The 22,220-nt window shown below is 49.6% G+C and overlaps 1 long non-coding RNA gene across 2 annotated transcripts; it reads left to right on the top strand.

Moving 5' to 3' along the window:
• Positions 1-1,171: 1,171 nt before the first annotated feature.
• Positions 1,172-22,220, top strand: LOC112641198 (uncharacterized). 2 transcript variants are annotated; one of them, XR_003124546.3, is made up of 3 exons: positions 1,172-1,497; positions 1,900-2,051; positions 22,014-22,220. It is a non-coding gene; the product is annotated as an uncharacterized LOC112641198 (long non-coding RNA). The 2 variants fall into 2 exon arrangements; XR_004804091.2 differs by lacking the exon at positions 22,014-22,220 and adding an exon at positions 3,146-5,787.

Genomic DNA, 22,220 nt, shown 5'->3' with positions numbered 1-22,220 from the left:
CCTGGGCCTCCAGCCACCATGGTACTGTCCGCTGCGCTGGCTCCTGCCCCTGCTGGCCTCCAGGGGGCACTGCTTGGGCACCTGGGAAGACCTTGCAGGGTGAGGCAGGGTTAGGAGACCTGGTCTTGGGGTTGTTGGGGGCTGGGTCCACCAGGATGGGACAGACTAGGAAGAGGGCAGAGGAAAGGTGGTTTACTGGGCAGGTGGTAGGGCAAGGTGACTCCCTGGATGCAGCCTTGGAGAGTCATTGAAGTGTCAGTTTTGTGCATGGACAAGGGAGAAGGGTGCTGGTGCTAACTGACGGCATGACTGGGCCTCTTCTCTCACATCTCAGTTTCCTAAGCTGTACAATGAAGGGTTCGATGTTCTGTGATTCATGGCATCCTTGTTTCTTCTTGGTTGAGCTCAACCCCAGTTGAGACTAGTGGAGACAATATGGGGCATGTCCTGATCTGTCTTCCTCTTCCCTTCTCTGTCAAAGTGGGGTGAGGCTGAGGGTACCTGCCTGCAGCCCAGTGCCCTTGGGAATCAGAGGTGAGGCCTGACGATCCACTTTCCTCTCAGAGCCTCCAGCCCAGGGCCTCCTGGAGATATGCCCTCTGATCAACAGGTTAAAAATAACCCCCATGGGCTCTTCTCTCTCTGCAGGAATGATGTTTGTGTTGGCATTCTGTGGCCCCTCTGGGCCTGCCAACTTCCACAGCATGTGACATTGTCAGGGGACTGTAGGTGTGAGGAAGTCAGCCAGAGGGGCTTGTGCTGCCCTGACTGTAGGTGAAGGTGTGCTGCAGGGGTCAGAGCTAGCTGGCAGGGCCACCTGTGGCCATGGGGCTGCCAGGGGGCTGGGGGGCACATGATGGGCAGGGTGAAACCCACTCACAGAAGCAAAATGATGTGGGCTGCAGGCTGGACCGCCGGGTGCTGGGCCAGGGCTGCGCACTGCAGAGCCATTTAGTCATATCATATCCAATCCTCAGATCCGAGAATCAGAATCAGAAGACCACAGGATTATGGAATCAAGGAATTCTAGACTTGAAAAGAACTCGAAGAGATCTTTTCAGTCCGATTCCTGCCCAGACAGGAGAAAAATAGCAACCTACTAGAGAATATTTACGGAGCTTGTCCTGGGTGCCAGGCTCTCAGCTGGCATCCACTGAATTAATCCTGGTGGCTCTCTGAGCCCAGCTCAGTTTTGTTTTTGGCTTGGTTTTGTTTTAAACAAGAACAAACAGAGGTGCGCAATTTAGTAACGTCCTCCAATGCAGCCTCAAACTCATGGCTGTATGATTCCTAAACACACGTCCCAAATCATGACCTTGTCCGGCTCTGTGGAGGTGGGAGCCCAGGCTCCAAGGTTCAGCTGCTGGTTGGAGGTTGCTCTTAGAATTGCAAAACGCTTTCATTCCTGACTCTTTCTGCAGCTCCCTGCACTTCAGAGTTCATCTTGTGGGCAGTCAGAATTCTCCTTAGGCCACCCAGAATCACAGTGACTTTCATGTAAGGTTCTTTTTTTTTTTTCTCGGTTGCTGCTCCAAGGAGACATGACAGCACTTAGTTCCCCCTGTAAAGTCCCTTCTTTTCCTTAACAGTGGTTGTGCTCCTAGAGTAACCCCCGTTTTTTTATTGGGAAGTTTGGGGAAGGGCATCCCTTGCACATTATCTTGTCTAACCACCAAAGCATTGAAGGCAGCCTTGTGCTTTTCTAGGCAGGACAAGGAAGGATCCTACTGGGGGTGGGTGGGGGTGGGGGTGGGTGGGTAAGATATGGCTTTCCCACAGCATTCACGTTCCCTGATATTTAGAGTCCCTCAGGGCTGGCTGTTGTTCTGGAGTGAGGAGCCTCGGTCTCTTTCCCTAGGTTCACCTCACGGCAATTCTTTGTTCCTTCCACCTGGGCAGGATTTCAACAGCAGCAAGAATGAGAGCTGTCAGTTTCCTGTGCCTTGTCCGGGAGCAGATGCAGCGGGAAGCACACTGCAGGAATTGCCTGCGCCTCCAAATCCTCACGGCAATCAGCTGCAGGGAATTCTACTGTCATCCCCACTATACAGGTGAGGAATCCCAGGAGCACCAGAGTGAGGGGCCCGGCTGGGGGCTGTATTGACACGATGCCACACTGATTTGGTGGGGGTTTAAAAAAAAAATTGCTTCACCCTTGCCTTGAATAGTGAGATAGTAAGTAAGGCCTGTTCCCAAAGTACAGATGGGAAAACAATTGGACATGGGCAGTGGGTCAGGTTGACCATGCTGCTCTTCCCATACCATGAAGCCTGACTGGCTGTCACCTGAAGCATTTGCCTTGGGGATATTTCCTTCCTTCTGGATATCTTTCCTCATTTCGCCCGCTTGCCTGACTCCTCCCTCCTTCTCTTCCTCCCTTCCTTTCTTTTCTACTTCCACCATTCATCCATCCCTAGTTCCTCCTGGAGCTCAGGTCCTCCCAACCAAACTGCTCCTGACCTTGCAGGGCATGCAGGAGGGAACGCTCCTTGTGGGGATGTCCCATCCTGGACAACTCTTCTTTACACCACCTACCCTCACATGGGGCTGGAGGTGATTCTACCAGCGGAGGGGCCTGTATCAGAGTTAAGTTCCATCTATATAAGATAGAGATGAATTTTTTGCTCCTGTACTTGAAGTCTGTAGGTAAACATCCCCGGGCTGATTGGAAGATTACAGACTGTCAGGGACTCAGCTCCTTCTCTCTTATTGATCTGCTGGGTATAGTTTTCATTTCCAAGGTCACTTCATTGCTCAAGATGGTTGCTGGACCTCTAGCCAGTAGAAGGGAGGAAGAAAGGCTTGAAACAGCACATACCCCTTCCCTGACATCGTACACACGCTGCTTGCATCCCACTGGCCAGACGTGGTCACCCAGCCACATCTAGCTGCAAGGGAGGCTGAGCAGTAGAGCCTCTCTGTCATGGGGTTCTGGCTGAAAACTAGGGGAGAGCAGGGAACAATGGATGTTGGGGGAGTGTCTGTCACAGGCCCTTGTTCTCTTTAGTCTGCAGTTGGCAGAGAGGAGGTAGGGCCTTCCCAAATCCCTTCTTCAAGCAACTCTGAAGCCTCAGTTCTTCTTGATACTTAGTATAGCAGTCCCATGCCTTATCCACTGTTTTTTTTTTTTTTTTTTTTTTGACAGAGAGAGGGAGCACAAGCAGGGGGAGCAGCAGAGGGAGAGGGAGAAGCAGGCTCCCTGTTGAGCAAAGATGAGGCTCTATCCCAGGCTGGGATCATGACCTGAGCTCAAGGCAGATGCTTAACTGACTGAGCCACCCAGGCGCCCCTCTGCGATTTCACTTTTTGAGGTTTGAGTTATGTGCGGTCAACTGCAATTTGGAAACAGATGATTTTCCTTCTGATATAGGGTCAGAAGGTCAATGGTAGCCTTACTCTGCATTCTGATGCCTTCATTATTTTCCTCACTGCATGTCATCACGTGGGCATGTTATCATCTCTCATCATCACAGAAGGAAGAGTGCGGTACAGTAAGATATTTTGAGAGAGAGAGACCACACTCACATAACTTTTATTGCATTGTATTGTTATAATTGTTTTATTTTATTATTAGTTATTATTGTCAATCTCTTACTGTGCTTAACTGACAAACTCTCATGGTATGTGTGTCTAGGAACAACATGGTATACATACATAGAGTTTGGTTCTGTCTGTGGTTGCAGGCATCTACTGAGGGTCTTTGAAGTATACCCCACCTAAGGGGGGACTGCTGTATTAACCACCCCAAACTGTTAATGGCAGCATGCAGTGCCAAGACAGGTTGCCACTGGCTGTTGTTCACACACAGTCTGTCTCCATGGCAGATCCAGGCCAGTGTGCTCATTTATTTTCATGACAGGAGCAGGCCTTAAGTACCATTTTACAGTTGAAGAAATTGAGGCCCAGAGAAGTTGGGTAACTTCTAAGAGTGCCCAGGCCAGTTCCTGTGTATTCCTTTCTTTCCCGTTGAGTGTCCCCTGTAGGAGTGAATGCCATGTGCCTTTTCATGGTCTGACAGGAGGAACTGGAATGGTCTGGGCCCCAGGAGGGGCCTGTCTGGGAGGAGAGGACAGGCAGGGGTGTGACCTCCATCCGCAGGTGTCTCCTCAACACTTACTCAATGGCATGGTCAGGGAACGTGTCTGAACAGGGTCTGTTGACAGGCGTGGGGATTTCTGCTGATGCCAGGAGTTGGCCACTACGGCCACATCCCTGGGTGCAGCTTTCCCCAGCCTGTGAGCATCCTAGACCCAGTGGCGAGGAAGGGCAGAGATAGGGAAGCCCCCACCATTTTCCCTTTCTTCCTCCTGCCCATCCTGGAAGAGAATGCAGCAGAGGTCTAACTCCTACCCCAGGAGGCTGCTTTGGGGTGATGGGAGAGGGTGTGCCAGCAGCTCGGAGGGAAAGGTCCAGATTCTGGGCTTCTCAGGCAGACCAGAGCCATCAAGCCCATCCCCCTCCCTCTAGAGGGTAGTCTTGTCCTTGCTTGCTGACCCCAAGGGTGAGACAATTGCTCTGGCCCGGGGTTGGGGGAGGAGCACTGAGCGTAAGCGTGGCCACAGCCACGACATGTGGTTAGTAATGTTACTGTAATAACTGCTCCCTGATCTCTAGTCAAGAGGAAAGGCTCATGAGCCATGAGTCACAGCTGGCAGTTGACAGTGAGGCAGGCATGCGCAGTGGGGTTATGCTGGGGATGGCCCTGAGACCCAGACATGACCTCTGCCCTCTGGGAGTTCCCGCCGGAAACAGGTGCCGACCAGGAAAAACAGATGTGAGACTAGCCGCCTCCACTCCCTACCCATCTCCACCAGGAAGTCTTCCTTGATTAACTGCTTTGCCATTGCTCTGGGGTTGACCTTGAGTTACCAGCTCTGCCAAGATGGGCTTCTTTAAACTTGACCATCCTGCTGAATCTGAACCCTGAACACCTGTAAGTTCTGTGCTAAGGGCAGGGGTGTGGACTGGGATGTGGCACTTTCATTCAAGTCATCCATCATTCCACAAATGTGCCAGGTGCTCAGGATGTGCTGGTGACCCCCATAGACTCAGCCCTGCTCTCACAGAGCCTGGAGAAGGAGAAACTGAAAGCAAATAGTCACACAAATAAACAGGAATCACCAAGTGGACCCAGAGAAGACAGGGCCTGGGGGCAGGGGTGGCAGTCAGGGGGGCTTCTTGAGTCTGGGCCGTTCCTAGTGGGGGCCGATTCCCCTGGCAGCCCCTCCTCCGCCGACAAAGGTTCTGCAGGGAGATGGCTGGCTGACACAATGGCACACTGCCCGCCAATGGGGGCCGTGCCAAGCGTGATGTGATGTGTGCTGATCCTTTTCCACTCCTTACTGAAGACCAGCGTCTGCTGCCCCGCAGCACAAGGAGCCTGGGGCGGCTCTCCCATCGTGTCCGGGGGTGTTTGGGGGAGATGTCAGAGTGGGAAGAGGGATCCCCTTGTGCCATGAGAAGGGGGGCCAGTCTAAAAGGAGCTCCCCATGGCAGAGCTGGGCTTCCACCCCAGCTGATGGGGTCCTGGCGCTGTCGGGCGTGTGAGTCCTTTCTGCGTTCTACTTGAACCCTCGCAATGGATGGAGGAGGTGGCCCCACTGACCCTGTTGCTCCTCTCATCCCTGTGCTCTGGAACTCCCACCTCTAAAACACGTTGGAGGGACGCCTGGGTGGCTCAGCAGTTGAGCATCTGCCTTCGGCTTAGGACGTGACCCTGGGGTCCCGGCATTGAGTCCCACATCGGGGCTCCCTGCATGGAGCCTGCTTCTCCCTCTGCCTGTGTCTCTGCCTCTCCCTCTCTGTGTCTCTCATGAATAAATAAATAAAAAGATTTTATTTATTTATTCATGAGAGATGGGGGTGGAGAGAGACACAGGCAGAGGGAGAAGCAGGTTCCATGCAGGGACCCCGATGTGGGACTCGATCTCGGGACTCCAGGACCACGCCCCAGGCCGAAGGCAGGTGCCAAACCGCTGAGCCACCCAGAGATCCCCAAATAAATAAAATTTTTTCTTAAAAAAAAAAGAATTTAAAACATTTTGGAGACATGTTTCTTGCCCTTTTTTCTTGCCTCTTTTCTGCCTGTTTAGACCCTGGTTCTAGGAGAGAGAGTGAGGAATCCTGGGGATGAAAGGGGGCACAGAGGCAGGGATGCTTCCATCCCCCAGAAATAACCAGTGCAGGTCAATTGGGCTCTGTCTCCCTTTTCCTTCTGCAGCCTGTGGGCCTGTCATCTGAGATGGGGGCTGCACTGGGTGGGTGGGAGTCCAAACCTGGGGACAGGTATTATATTTAAATATAGGCTCTTGGTCCTATTTACAGATACTGGAATTTTTTGGGTCTAGAAGAATCTTAGTTCTCCAATGGGTGCCTTAGTCAATCAAGCCTCTGATTCTTGATTTCAGCTCAGGTCATGATCTCAGGGTCATGGAATTGGGCTCTGTGTTGGGTGTGGAACCTGGTTAAGATTCTCTTTCTCCCTCTCCCTCTGCCCCCTCACACAAGCACTCTCCCTTTCTCTCTCTCTCTCTCTCTCAAAAAAAAAAAAAAAAAAAAAGTCCCTCAGTGCTTGTGACCGATGGCTGGGGATCACACTCTGCTTTTGAGGAAAGAGATTCTGGAGGCAGGAAGTCTTGAGTTCTGACCGTAGCTCCTCCTCTTGCTCTCTGAGTGATTTCAGACATTTATTATTTTTTTTCTTTTTTTAAGATTTTATTTATTTATTCATGAGAGACACACACAGATAGCCAGAGACAGAAGGAGAGGGAGAAGCAGGCTCCCTGTGGGAAGCCCAATGTGGGACTCAATCCCCGGACCAGAGATCACACCCTGAGCCAAAGGCAGACACTCAACCACTGAGCCACCCAGGTGTCCCTCAGACATTTATTCTCAAGGACATGGCTTCATGTCTGTGGAATGGGACAGCAATACCTACCTTGAACTAAGTGGCAGAGTGCAGATAAGCACCAGCTTCAAGTCTGGCGCATAGCAGGTGCCCTGTAAACAGTGTTCACTCTCTGTGTTCAGCCAGGCTGTCTTTGGGATTTGGCTGGTTCATTCACTTTCTGGTTAGAGTTGGGGCCCCTTGTCCCTTTCACCATTTGGGGTGAGAGGGGAGACTCAGAGGTTGGGAATGATGGATGTGCAAGGAGAAGCCTCTCAGAGGCTGCTGTTGCTGCTGGCAATAGGGAAGGGTGAAAATCCCCCCCCCCCCCCTCAGTTTACCAACAGAGGGACTCTAACCTTAAAAATGATCACCTAAACCAAACACATAGCACTATGTGCCAGGGACTGTTCGGAGTCCACTAAGGAGGCAATTCTCATGAGGAAATGTTCCATTTTACAGATGGGGAAGTCAAGGCACAGAGGGGTTACACAGGCCAGTGATGGGCAGGTCTGGAGCTTGAACCCATGCAGCTTGGCTCTTAACTACTTCTCCTCTCTGGCACAGGGCTCCTTGGGGAGAGGGATGAATTTGCCTTTCCTTCATGTGCCTCTGTGGAAGGTTCTGGGGCTGGGCTGTCTGCACAGAGCTCTGTGCTGTGGTGCAAAGATGCAGGCCCCAGTTATACCTCTGCAGTCTCCCAGGCTCCAGCAACTCCTGCCCATCCTACCCTGGGTGTCCCTGCTGCTCTGTGGTTGCTGCCTCCACCCCGCTCTTCCTCTCCCCTACTCCTAGGTCAGTATTCACTTTTTCCAGCTGTTAGCATCTGGACCCCCCAGGAGCTGTCGCTGGACTCTGGCTGCTCCAGACTGCCTTGGCTCAGATCCAGTGATTGGGAGAGGTGAGGAGACTCCCATCTGAACTCCAACCTGACCCCATGGCCTAAGACCGGTGGCCACTGTCCACTGCTCCGTCAGTCCTCAGGGGCTGTGGGCGAGAGGGCACTGGCCCCCCTTGAGCTGCTGTTTACAACCCAGTAAATCACTCATTGTCCCCACCATTGGCCTTAATGAGGGCCAGAGCCCACTAGGACACCCCAGTTGACCACACCATCTGTTTCCCTTTAAGTGGAAACAGTGTGGCTGGTGAGCAAGAGCCCAGAGTGAGGATGCTGTGGGGTGGGCTCAGGGATTGTTTTCATCCCGGGAAAATGACTTACAACTCCTCCTGCCCCCAACTCTACTATTCCCAGAGGTTGGCCCTTCTCCCTCAAAAGAAATCCTAGGGGCCCCCAAAAGACCCCATCTCTGTCCCACCACAGCTGGCTTCGCAGCAGGCTAGATTTGGGTTCAACGGTGACTCAGATGGGATGCAGAGGGCCCCACTGTGTGCAAGCTTCCTGGAGATTTGGGAGGTCAGACACCAGTGTCAACAAAGGTATTTGAGTGCAGGAATGGGCAGGAGGCAAGAATGGGAAAAGGAAACCAGAGGTTGGTGAAATCATTCCCCAGCAATCTGTGTATCCTTTCATTGATCCATGGGTTTATCGAGCACTTCCCAAGTGATCAGTGCTGACTGGGCACAGAGACGTGTGAAGAAGGGCCTTTGGGGAGCCTAGAGGTCAATGCTCTTCCTGGAGGAGGTGTGGACTTAGGGATTAGTCCATTTCAGCTCCAGGTCAGCACCCTGGTGAACATGAGCTAGTGGGAATATTGGAGCAATGGGTTGGGGATGTAAGTTGGAGACAGGAATCAGGAAGCATCGAGAATAGTTGGTACACTGGGTCAATGAACAAATGTTTAGGTGGGAAAATGGGCAGGTAGTGTCAGAAAGCTGTGGGGTGGCATTCGAGCTGGGTAGCTGCCTGGGGAGCATATGGCTGAATGTCCTAAGCAGGAAGGACCTTCAATCCACTTCTTCAAACATGGTAGCAGTCACACAGCCTGTATACTGTCGGTTTCCACTTCACCATGGCAGGCATACTAGCCGGTCAGAGCTCTCTCTCCTTCCAAGTCCAGAAGCAGCCTCACACTTTACCACTTACCGGTTCAGATCATCACTACACCAACGGCTCAGAACTGATATGAAATGAACATCTACCTACCATTCTAGACTGGGATTCAGACACGCACAAGGGTTCTACGGAAACTCCTAGAAGAAAACCCTCCAAAGAGAAGAGACAGCTGGGAGACAATCTTGGCTGAGTGACTGTGCTTCATGGTCAAAAGGCAAGTAAGGGCAGCTCTAAGCAGGGCAGGCAGTTGTCACAGGATTTGCCCTGGTCTGGCTCTCTAGTAGACCTGAATCTGAGTCTGAGAAACAGCAGGAGAGGGAGCTGGGAGTAGAATACAAAGCCCGGTGCACCAGGACTCTGCAGGGAACAGAGACCACTCTGATGGGTTTAAATGGAAGGGATTTATTACAGAGTATGAAACTCTGCAGAACTACTAGAACGCCAAAGACAGGGACTCAAGATTGAGTTTTCAAGAACAGTTCTTAATGCCACACTGAAGAACTGGGCCACCAAAGGGGCTGCTCTGTCTTTAGTGATCGTGAGGTCACCAACTCCAGAACCACATGGAATGTCATGATCAGGAAGCTGCTCCCATTGCCAATTCCACGCTGTACCTGCTAGGATCCTTCTTCTCCTCTTCCTCCTCCTTTTTCTTTTTTAAAATTTTATTTTAATCCCGGTGTAGTTAACATACAATGTCATATTAGTTTCAGGTGTATAATATAGTGATTCAGCATTTCCATATTCTACTCAGTATTCAATCAAGATAAGTGTACTCTTTTTTTAAAAAAAATATTTTATTTATTCATGAGACACACAGAGAGAGAGAGAGAGAGGCAGAGACATAGGCAGAGAGAGAAGCAGGCTCCATTCAGGTAGTCCAATGCGGGACTCAATCCTGGCACTCCAGGATCCCACCCTGGGCCAAAGGCAGGCACTCAACCGCTGAGCCACCCAGGCATCCCAAGATAGTGTACTCTTATATCCTTCACCTATTTCACCCATTCCGCCACCTATCTCCCCACTGACAACCATCTGTTTGTTCTCTATAGTTGTCTGTTTTTTTTTTTTTTTCAGTTTGTCTCTCTTTCTTTTCCCTTTGTCTGTTTGCTTTATTTCTTAAGTTCCACATATGAGTGAAATAATATGGCATTTATCTTTCTCTGACTGGCTTGTTTCGCTTAGCATTATATCCTCTAGCTCCATCCAGGTCATTGCAAATGGCAGGATTTCATTCTTTTTTAATGGCTCAATAGTATTCCATTGTGTATATACACCACATCTTATTTATCCATTCATCAGTTGATGGACACTTGGGTTACTTCCATAATTTGGCTATTGTAAATAATGCTGCAATAAACATAGGGGTGCATCTATCTCTTCAAATTAGTGTTTTTTGTATTCTTTGGGTAAATACTCTGTCGTGTGATTTCTAGATCATACGGTGATTCTATTTTTAATGTTTTGAGAGACCTCCATACTGTTTTCCACAGTGGCTGCACAAGTTTGTATTCCCACCAGCAGTACAAGAGGGTTCCCCTTCCTCCACATCCTCACCAACACCTGTTGTTTCCAGTGTTGTTGGTTTTAGCAATTCTGACAGGTGTGAGGTGATATGTCATTCATTGTAGTTTTGATTTGTATTTTCCTGATGATGAATGATGTTGTGCATCTTTCATCTTTTGGCCATATGGATGTCTTCTTTGGAGAAGTGTCTCTTCATCTCTTCTACCCATTTTTAGTTTTTAGTTGGATTATTTGATTTTTTTGGTGTTGAGTTGTAGAAGTTCTTTAAATATTTTGGATACTAACTCTTTGTTGGATATGTCATTGGCAAATTTCTTCACTTATTCTGTATGTTGTCTTTTAGTTTGTTGTTTGTTTCCTTTGTTGTGCAGAAGTTTTTTGTTTTGATATAGTCCCAATAGTTTATTTTTTGCTTTTGCTTCCCTTGCCTCAGGAGACACAAATAAAAAGATGTTGTTATAGCCAACGTCAGAGAAATTATTGCCTGTGCTCTCTTCTAGGATTTTTATGGTTTCAGGTCTCACATTTATGTCCTTAATCCATTTTGAGTTTATTATTGTGTATGGTGCAAGAAAGTGGTCCAGTTTCATTCTTTTGCGTGTCCAGTTTTCCCAGAACCATTTGTTGAAGAGACGTTTTCCCATTGAATATTCTTTTCTGTTTTGTTGAATATTAACTCACTATAGAATTGTGGGTTTATTTCTAGCTTTCTATTCTGTTGCACTGATCTATGTGCCTATTTTTGTGCCAGTACCACACAGCTTTGATCACTATAGCTTTGTAATATAACTTGAAATTTTTTTTTTTTTTTTTTTTTTTAACTTGAAATTTTGAATTGTGAATCCTTCAGCTTTGTTTTTCTTTTTCAAGATTGCTTTGGCTAGGGACACTTAGGTGGCTCAGTTGGTTAGATCTCTACCTTTGGCTCAGGTCAATATCCTGGGGTCCTGGGATTGAGCCTCCCCTTGGACTCCCTGCTCAGTGGGGAGTATGCTTATCCCTCTCCCTCTGCCCCTCCTCCTACTCATGCATGAGAGCTCTATCTCTCTCTCTCAAATAAATAAAATCTTTTAAAAAATATTTTATTTTTTTACTCATGAGAGACACAGAGAGAGAGACAGAGACACAGACAGAGGGAGAAGCAGGCTCCCTGTGAGGAGCCCGGTACGGGATTCGATCCCAGGACCCCGGGATCACGCCCTGAGCTGAAGGCAGATGCTCAACACTGAACCACTCAGGTGTCCCAATAAATAAAATGTTAAAAAAAAAAAAGATTGCTTTGGCTATTTGGGGTCTTCCGTGGTTCCATACAAATTTTAGGATTGTTTATGCTAGTTCTGTGAACAATGAAGCTGGTATTTTGATAGGGATTGCGTTAAACCTTTAGATTGCTTTGGGTGGTATGGGCATTTTATTTTATTTATTTATTTTTTAAAGATTTTATTTATTTATTCATGAGAGACACAGAGAGAGGTAGAGACACAGGTAGTGGGAGAAGCAGGCTCCCTCCAGGGAGACTGATGTGGGACTTGATCCCAGGACCGTGGGATCATGACCTGAGTCAAAGGCAGATGTTCGACCACTGAGCCATCCAGGCGCCCTAGTATGGACATTTTAACAATATTTGTTCTTCTACTCCATAAGCATGGAATGTCTTTCCATTTGTTTGTGTTGTCTTCAATTTCTCTTTCTTTCTTTCTTTCTTTCTTTCTTTCTTTCTTTCTTTCTTTCTTTCTTTCTTCTTCTTTTTTCTTTCTTTCTTTCTTTCTTTCTTTCTTTCTTTCTTTCTTTCTTTCTTTCTTTCTTTCTTCTTTCTTTCTTCTTTCTCTTTCCTTTCCTTTCCTTTCCTTTCCTTTCCTTTCCTTTCCTTTCCTTTCCTTTCCTTTCCTTTCTTTCGAGAGTTGGGGGTGTGTGCAGAGGGAGAGAAAGAGAATCTCAGGCAGGCTCTGTACTTAGCTCAAGGCTCAGTCTCACAACCCTGAGATTATTACCTGAGCCATAATCAAAAAGAGTCAGATGCTTAACTGGCTAAGCTACCCAAGTGCTCATCTTCAATTTCTTTCATCAATGTTTTATAGGTACCCAAGTATAGGACTTTCACGCCTTGTTTAAATTTGTTCCTAGGTATTTTATTATTTTTGGTGCAATTGTAAATGGGATTGTTTTCTTAATTTCTCTTTCTGCTGCTTCATTATTAGTATAAAGAAATGCAGTGGATTTTTGTATATTGATTTTGTATCCTGTGACCTTACTGAATTCCTTTATCAGTTCTAGGAGTTTTTTTGCAGAGTTGTTAGGGTTTTCTTTTTTGAAAGATTTTGTTTGTTTATTTGAGAGACAGAACAAGTGAGTGAGAGAGAGCATGAGTGGGATGAGGGGCAGAGAGAGAAGCAGACTCCCTGACTAGCAGGGAGCCCAATCTGGGGCTTCATCCCAGGATTCTGGGATCATCTTCAGTGAGCTGAAGGCCACTCAGGGGCCTCTAGGGTTTTCTATATATATTATTATGTCATCTGCAAATAGTGAAAGTTTTTTTCTTCCTTACCAATTTGGATGCCTTTTTTTTTCTTTTTCTTGTCTGATTGCTGTGGCTAGGACTTCCAGTACTGTGTTGGATAAAAGTGACAAGATTTAACATTCTTGTCTTGTTCCTGACCTAAGGAGAAAAGTTCTCACTTTTTCCCCATTAAGGATGATGTTAGCTGTGGGATTTTTGTAGATGGCCCTCAGTATGTTTAGGTATGTTCCCTCTATACCTACTTTGTTAATATATGTTATTGTGTCATCTGAAAATAGTGAAAGTTTTATTTCTTCCTTCCTTACTAATTTGGATGCTTTTTTTTTCTTCTTCTTGTCTGATTGCTGTGGCTAGGACTTCCAATACTATGTTGAGTAAAAGTGATGAGAGTTGGCATCCTTGTCTCGTTCCTGACCTACTTTGTTGAGGGTTTTTATCATGAATGGATGTTTTACTTTAATCATGAATGGATGTTGTCAAATGCTTTTCTTTTCATCTATTGAAATTATTTTTTATCCTTTCTCTTATTGATGTGATGTATCACATTGATTGATTTGCAAACATCAAACCACTCTTGCATCCCTGGAATAAATCCCACAATAAATCATGTTGAATGTTTTTTTTTAATGTATTGTTGGATTTGGTTTGCTAATATTTTGTTGAGTATTTTTGCATCCATGTTCATCAGAGATATTGACATGTAATTCTCTTTTTTTGTGATATCTTTATGTGGTTTAGGTATCAAGGTAATCATAGGATGAAAAAGTTTGGGAATGGGTATTAACTCTTCTTTAAGTGTTTCACAGAATTCACCTGTGATGCTGTCTGGTTCTAAACTATTTTTGTTGGGAGTGTTTTGATTACTGATTCAGTTTCATTGCTGGTAATCAGTCTGGTCAAATTTTCTATTTCTTCCTGCTTCAGTTTGGGAGGTTTTATGTTTCTAGGAATTTATCCATTTCTTCCAGGTTGTCCAATTTGTTGGCATATCATTTTTCATAATATTCTCCTACAATCTTTTGTATTTCCGTGGTGTCGGTTGTTATTTCTCCTCTTTCATTTCTGATTTTGTTTATTTGAGTCCTCTCTCTCTCTGTTTTTGTTTTGTGAGTCTGGCTCGAGGTTTATCAATTTTGTTGATCTTTTCCAAGAACCAGCTCCTGGTTTCATTGATCTGTTCTAGTGTTTTTGCTGTTGTTTCTATCTCATTTATTTCTACTCTAATCTTTATTAGTTCCTCCTTTCTTCTGATTTTGGATTTTGTTTGTTCTTCTTTCTTAGCTCCTTTAGATGCAAAGTTAGGTTGTTTATTTGAGATTTTTCTGCCTTCTTAAGGTATGGACCTCCCCTTCTTGACCCTTTCTGCCAGCACTGCAGCAAAACAACAAGAACAAGAAGAAAAAAAAAAACACCCCTGCACCTTTCCCAGAAAGCAGCAGGAGCTGTAGAAGCTCAGCCTTTTAAATCTTATGCAAGTACATCTGATTAGCTAACTCTGAATTACATCCTGAATCCTGACAGCAAGAGATACTGACAAATGTAGTGTTTTATTTTATTTTGTCTTGTTTTGTTTTGTTTTTACTTTTCTTGTTTCTGCAGTCTAGGAGGGCACCTAGCAGAGGATGGAATGGATTGAGATCTAGTCCGTCATATCCACTGTACACTGTCTCCTAAACTTCTGAAGCCAAGCACAGGAAGCTCTGCTTTTGGATTCTTTCGCAGGAGAATGGAGAGGGTGATGCATTCCCCCCCTCTTACCACAGACCACTAGCAGCTTTGGCACCTCGAGGGCTCAGGCACATCCACCATGCCCTTTGTGGGTGGTCCTGGGGGAGTTTTGGCACAAGGTCATTACATCAGATGAGAAAACTCCTAGGCCTGTCCAGGAATAGTTGGTGGGATTTTGGAAGCAGCTGGGACCAGTAAATATTGGTTATTAGGGTCTGAGTGATTTTATTTAACTTCTGGTTGGATCTGTGTTTGGAAATGCTACCATGAGCTCCTAGTATGTGCTAGGCACTGTGCCGGGTGTTGGGAATACAGAGAGGAATGGAATACAGTCCCTGCTGCCCTTTTCTAGTCAGAGAACAGACATGGAGAGCAGATAAAAGGATGCCCGTGGCACTGAGGGTGTGCAAAGGGGGAGAGATCCAGGAGAGCAGGGGAGCTTCCCAGTAGAGGTGACATTTGAGATGAGTCCTGAACGGCCCGAGGATGCTAAGAGGAGGCGTGGGTAAGGGACAAGGGCGTAAGTGAGAAAGACACTAGAATGTTAGAGAGCTGGGCATGAAGGGATGTAGGGCAGGGGACCATGTTTGGGAAACCAAACCGGAGATTTCTTAGGGGGCAAGTCTGAGCCTCCGCATCCAGACCAGGTCAGTGTTCCTGTGTTGGGCACCTATGTCTGGCCAGTACTATAGTTTGTCCCTGCTCTCCTCAGACAGTGGGATGGCATTTGCTGCTTCTGCTCTCAAAGGCTGCTGGGAATGACTCACGGTCAAGGAGGAGCTGGGGGAGCCATGGGCCTCTGCCCAGGCTGGAGGCTATGTGAGGGCCTCTCCCCCAGAGGTGGTGGCAGTGGAAGAAACTATCCCTTGTAGGCAGGGTGGCTCCTGTCACTCCACTCTGGGCCTCCGAGAGAGTTAATAGAACCCCAAGCCCCCAGAACACTTGTACTCTGCTCTCCCCCTCTCCGAAGGCAGGGCTGCCCCTCCCTCCCTGCATCCCACTGCATCTTGATGCCAGCCCTCCCTGGCTTGGGTGACGAAGGGTACCGGTGGTGGGGTCATTACAGGACACCGCCGCCCGAGGGTCAGAATGAAGGAGGCCCAGCTGTCAGCTGGAACCCATCAGAGGCCCAACCGAGCCCTGGCAGCAGACAGCAGGGGGAGGGCAGCTAATGAGAAAGGTGTCCCTGTAGCTGCAACTTTTTAACCCTTCCCATTCCCCTCACCAGGTCCTGAGATTTTCCTGCAGTGACAGGTGGCTCTAGGTCCCTGGTTCCTCAACTCAGTTTGGTTGGAGTAAAGTGGGCTTGATTTAGTGGAGAGACCCTGCCCCTGCCTCAGGGAAGGGAATGAAACAACATAGCTCCTGTTTTCAGGGAGTCCTTAGTCTTTTAGGGAAAATGCAGTTCAGACCTAGTTTGAGGGGGAGATACAGCCCTGCCTTCAGGGACCCCCAGTCTGAGGGGAGGCACAGCCCTGCCCCCAGGGAGCCCCAGTCTGAGGGGAGGCACAGCCCCGCCCCCAGGGAGCCCCAGTCTGAGGGGAGACACAGCCCTGCCCCCAGGGAGCCCCAGTCTGAGGGGAGACACAGTCTTGCCCTCAGGGAGCCCCAGTCTGAGGGGAGACACAGTCTTGCCCTCAGGGAGCCCCAGTCTGAGGGAGACACAGCCCCCAGGGAGCCCCAGTCTGAGGGGAGACACAGCCCTGCCCTCGGGGAGCCCCAGTCTGAGGGGAGACACAGCCCTGCCCTCGGGGAGCCCCAGTCTGAGGGGAGGCAAAGCCCTGCCCTCGGGGAGCCCCAGTCTGAGGGAGCCCCAGTCCTATCTTCAGAGACCCCAGTCTGACAGGGAGACAACACAGCCTTGTCCTCAATTAGTTCAGGGTCAGAGATGAGAGAGGTTTTGTCTCCTTATTAAACGAAGAAATCAATATGGTGGCACAACTCTTGACTTTCTTTGAGATTTTGTGAAGAATCAGCAACTTGAATACATGTCCTTGTGCTCTAAAAATCTGAGCGATGTATCTGCAGATCCAGACTGCTGTCACTAGGGGACAGTTTTGTCTTGGTTGCCCTCTTAGGGTCAGTTGCCTTCCTCAACCACCTACTTTTCTAAGACCTCTCCTCATCCTGAAAACCACTCAGTTTATTCTCAAGAGCTCATTCAACTCCTTCTTTGGTATCCACATAACTTATATAACTCATGGCTTTCAATTAACAATTAAACTGGGTGAGCAAGGGCACAAAAGGAAACATGTCTACGTGCAACTGGCCTTTCTTCAACTGCGTGGTTTAGATGTCCTTGATTTATTTTCCACAATTAGCGGCTGGCCTTCTCCCAACTTCTCTCCTGGTTCTGGTTGTAGGGCCTGCTGCTGGCTGGGCATGGCAGCCTGGTGGAGCTGTCTGAGGGCACCCCTTCCTCTGCTGGGATCACGGAAGAGTTTGGGCCTCTTGGTTACTGGGCTGCGCAGGGCTAATTATAAACCTCTTCAGGGGGAGAGATGGGGCCCAGGCCCGGAGGCAGGCTGAGGAGAAAAGGCTCAGAAGTGCTGGTGCTTTTTTGCAAGGCTTTGCTGTGCTCTTCAGCTTCAGGCAAGTCGTTCCAGCTCTGGGGCCTCAATTTTCTCATCTGTTAAATGGAACTGAACAATTGGGTTACATGGTCCCTAGAGTCCCTTGTGCCTGGACTTTGATGCTCCTGCCTGCTTCCTTTCATACTCCACCCTGGGCTCTCCCCACACTCTGTCATACCAACAATGGATGCATTAATCACAACCTCGGCCAGCAGCCAATGCAATCAGCAAGCATACCACCAGGCAGGCTTGTGCTGTGGCCAAAGGGCTGCTGCCCCATTTTTTTCCCAGCCCTCGTTTGGCACTCTGTTGCCCGAGGATGGTGTGTGTGGATCCAGCCCCGTGAGGCTGTTGGGCCACGTTTCCTGGGACCTTGAGCCAGCCTGTGGGGTTCACTCTAGAGGAACTCCCAGCACAGTGAGCTGAGTGTGTTCAGGAGGCTGGAGGTGTGTGAGTGTCATGACTATCAAATATTTCCTAAACCAGGTCCTGGGCTGGGCAGGGAGCGGGGTAGGGGTGATATAGGTGAATAGGTGGATGTGGCTCCATTCCTCATGGTGTTTAGAGGCATGGATGTGGGCTCTGACATCAGGTTGCTGGTTCAGACCCTGGTCTGATGCTGACTTGGGCAAGATACTTGGCATATGCCTTGGTTTATCCATCTGGAAGATGGGAATAGTAAAGTAGCACAACAACAAGTCAGTATTCAATGAGTCAGGGAATACAGAGCGCTTAGAGCTCAGGGTGTGGTTATTACAACTTTTATTTCATGAACTCCAACTCCGTGCCAGGAATTGTCATGGCATTTGGTGTAAACCAAATCCCTTACAGGGAAGGAGAGAGATCAGTTCTGGCTTGGCCTGAGGAGGGAGGCCTCACGTGGGAGTTAGTACCATGGTTTGGTCTGGAAGGATAGAACTAACTACAAAGGTAGCACTAGGGGGAGGGCACTCCATAGGGAGAGAAGAGCAGAAGCCAAGGAGCATGGAGGCGGGTAGACAAACACTGTGTTGGGGGGAACTCTGAGAAGACCAGAATAAGAGAGATAAAATTGGAAAGTGGAGAATGTGGATCTTTATCCTATAGGCAAAGGGGGCCTCAGAGAGTTGTTGGGCGAGGGGATCTTGCAGGGGAGATGAAGCTACTATATTTAATTGAGACAGCAGGCTTCATTTCCCTAGATGAATAGTATCCGCAAAAAGAATGGTAATAAGAGGAGCACCTGGCTGGCTCAGTGGTTGAGCATCTGCCTTTGGCTCAGGTCGTGATCCCGGGGTCCTGGGATCGGGCTCCCCACGGGGAGCCTGCTTCTCCCTTGTCTATGTCTCTGTCTCTCTCTGTGTCTCTCATGAATAAATAAATAAAATAAAACCAACCCTGCAGCTAGGTACTGAGAACATTGGTGACTGAGTGTAGGGTAACCAAGCCACTGCCAGGAGATGTGGGATGAGGGCAGGCAGGGCTCCAGGGGGTAGGATGGATGCACACATAGCTCTGCCCTTACAATAAGCCCCTCACTGCCCTAGAAGCCCCAGCTAAGCAGCAGCGGAAGAAGATGGGTAGAAGCCTCCATTGCTTTCTTCTCCTGCCGGGCTCTTCCCCGTCTTCTCTGGGTTCCTGCCACAGGGCTGTGAGTCTGGCTTCTGATGTCTGATCTTAGATCTTTCCTCTCTTAAGATCCCACCTGCTTGGCTGACACCTCCTCTCCTTCCACACTGAGGCCTTTCTCCTCTGAAGTCATTTTCCAGGTCCTGGAGTTCCCCAGCAGAGTCTAGGGACTGAGGGGGGAAATGATAGAGCCCTGGCTTTCTGAACCCTGCCTCCCCGTACTCCCCCCACTCCCAAGTCTAGACCAGGCTTATCCACCCTTCCAGGGGATCCAGCCCAGGGTGAACCTCTTGGCACAGCCTAGGTAGCGTCTGTTTGGAGCAGGTGAGGTCTTGGAGCAAGAGTGAAGGTAGTTGGGTGGCTCCCTGAAGTGGGATCCCTGATTGGAGCTGAGCCTTAAAAGGTGTGGAGCTTGGAGAGGGAAGGGACTATCTAGATGATTCCTCCCAGAGGGCGGGGAACCGACTTTCCTGAGTTATGCAGCAGTGGGTTGAGGGGGAAGAGCGGAGGGGTGTGGGCATGCTTGCCCCTGCCAGCCCTGGAAGACCTGTGCATCTCGGCCCTAAAGGCTGGGCAGTTAGGGGCTGTTTACTCTCTCACTCATTTATTGTTCATTTGCGTTTACCTAGTACCTCTTCTGTGCCAGGAGCTATGCTTGGGGCTGAGGGCTTAATGCTGAGCAGGACAGATGTATCTCTTCCCTCCTGGAGCTCCTGGTTTATATGGGAAGGCTGATGAGCAAACAGGCCACCCCAACACACTGATTAGTGTCAGGAGGGAAGAGATGGGGGCCCCATGAAAACAGAGAGGAGGGCTTCTGCTTTAGACCCCAGTGGGATGGGGGTGGGGGGCAGAGACCTCCATGCTGATGAGTGAGCTGGGAGGAAAAGCCTGGAAGGAGAGGAGGTGTCCTGGAATGGCGGGGGGTGTCATCTCAGTGGGGGAAGATCGTGGCATCTGGTAGGCAGTGGAGGTGAGGTATAGTGGCAGCAGGGACCAGGTCCCATGTGTTGTGCTACATTAAGGACTTGTGTGCAGGGCACTGGGAAATTTTTGACAGGCTGGACAGGATGGATGGAATTTGGTTTGTGTTTTGGAAAAATTGCTTTGGCTCAGGTGGTGATCACATTGGAGGGTGTCAGAGGGAATTCCTGTACCAGGTTCAGCTCCAGGGCAGGGAGGAGTGCCTCCTGGACACAAGCTAAGGCAGGATGGTGGCCTTCTTGTTATTCTATAGGGCCCACTGGGGAGTGTTGCCTGAGGCCCATAAGGGAGGCCGTGTGGGCTGGTCTTCTTGTTCACGGGGTCCCTTCCTCTGGCTGAGGTGCACCCACTTGTGATGGCGGCTGAACTGCCTGGCACCATCAGGGAGAGATGAGGAGCCCCATTCTGGGCAAAGGCTGCCAGAAGCAGGCGGGAAACCTCTTGGATGAGGCAGGGAAGAGCCAGGTGTCAGAGAAGGAGCTGCTTTGCATTAATCCATTAGTACTTGCATCCCCCTCCCCCTAGGTGATTAATTTGGTCTTTAAGAGTAAAACCATGTGATTCCCGTGGATCAGAGCTAAGATCCCATTGCTTGGGAGAGGGGATGTGGGGAAGGAGAACAGCTTACCCCAGACTAAGCCCAGCTTGTGAAAACAGCCAATGGAACCCCAGGGATGAGGGCAAGAGTGAATGTCATGGTCGAGGGGACGGGTGGAGGTGAGCTGGACTTCTAAGGCTTTCTGGCCTGGGAAGGATGGGGATTTGAGGAATCTGGGCCTCTGGGGCTATCCTCCCCCGTTGAGCTCCTTTGCAGGCCACCTATGTGGGCTGGGGGATGGGATACAGTGATTCAGGAACCTTCCTTCTTCTCCACTTCCCCATACAACCCTCCCTTGCAAGGGGAGAGGGGAATTGGAGGGCACAGGACGGCTGTTTGGCCAATCCCTCAGTGCAGCCAGGCCTGGGAACCCTGCCCAAGGCACCCGAGACAATGCCGGGAATGGAGGCTGGCCTGGCCAGAGGCAGGCCCTGGAAGGGGGCAGGAGCAATGTCCACTCCATTCACGTCCCTGCCCCTGTCACAGCATGGTGGCTCTCAGCACCACCCCCAGACTCTTGGGCTCCCTGCCCAGTCCCAGGCTTCTGCCCACCCTCCCCTTGGCAGCTACTAGCCATGCCATTCTCCCAGAAGGCCCCTCTCCTACCCAGCCTGGTCCTAACCCCCAGGGGCGAGTGTGTGTGTAGGTGTCTCAGTGTGTGTGTATGTGTGGGCGTACGTATATGAGCATGTGAGTGCGTGTGATGGCAGATGAGTGAGTATATTATGTGTGTGTTGGCGTGCATGTGTGTCCATGGGCGTGTGAATGTGTATATGAATGTGTGTGAGTGCATGGGTAAGCGGTGGGGAAGCCTTCAGTCAGGGCAGCCTTTCTTTAAACCGTTCACCCCCCGCCCCACCAGTCAGGGGGTGGAAAATGCAGCCCCCATCTCTGGGAGCCCCCGTCTTCTCTAGGACTGGGGAGGGACCCTGCATTTTCCCCACCTGGCCAGAATTCCAGGGCAGAGGGATCTCACTTCTGGGGCTGTAGGCTGTTTGGGGGCGGGCCTTGAGAGGCTAGGCTTTCCAGTTCCCAGCCCCAAGCCTGACCTGAATTTCCCGGGAGGGGACGGAGAGAGGGAGCTCTGGCCCACAGAGAACTGGGATTTGGTTATTAAACCAAGTTGCAAGTTCAGTTTGCTTTTCAGCCAAATTTTCTTCCCGCCTCCCTTTCTCCTCAAGATAATAGAAATATCCGGGAGAGGTTCCTTTCCTCCCTGGCCCTGCCATTGGCCAGGCCCCTGTCATGGCAGGCACACCCCCTGGGCCCCGGCCAGCTCCACCCCCTGCCCCACAAGAGGGAGCAATTACATCAGCAGCTCTCTCCAGCTCTAGGCCTCTAGGCGAGAGGCCTGGGACCCATTCCCTGAGAGAACCTTCTCATCCTGAAGGGAAAATGTCCTCCCTGAGCTGGCCTTGTGACTTCTGACTGTCCCTGACCCCGCTAGGTTTTGAAACCATGGGAGCAGCGGGGATTGGTTGGGGCTTCCTGCCACAGCATTTACTCAAGCCCTGGCAATTAACTATTACCCTGCATGGACGTGTGGGGGTCTCTCTGACTTCTGTCTCCTTCTTCAGGGTTGTATCCCACCCCACCATTGAGCCCTGACCCTGGCACTTCATCTTCTTGGGCAAGAATGTCACAGTCGAACACGGAGTTCAATGGGGGCTCAGAAGAAAGTCTCTCTCACCCTAACCTGCCTCACCACTGCTCTTCGGCCACAGCAACCAGCCCCTGAAGGCTGACTGAAGGAGAAAAGGATGTCATGTGGTGGGTCTGTCCAC

The sequence above is a fragment of the Canis lupus genome, chromosome 12 (genome assembly GCF_003254725.2).
Source record: "Canis lupus dingo isolate Sandy chromosome 12, ASM325472v2, whole genome shotgun sequence".
Lineage (NCBI taxonomy): Eukaryota > Metazoa > Chordata > Mammalia > Carnivora > Canidae > Canis > Canis lupus.
Note: the sequence above shows the minus strand (reverse complement) of the source record. Positions and strands in the feature narration are given on the sequence as shown.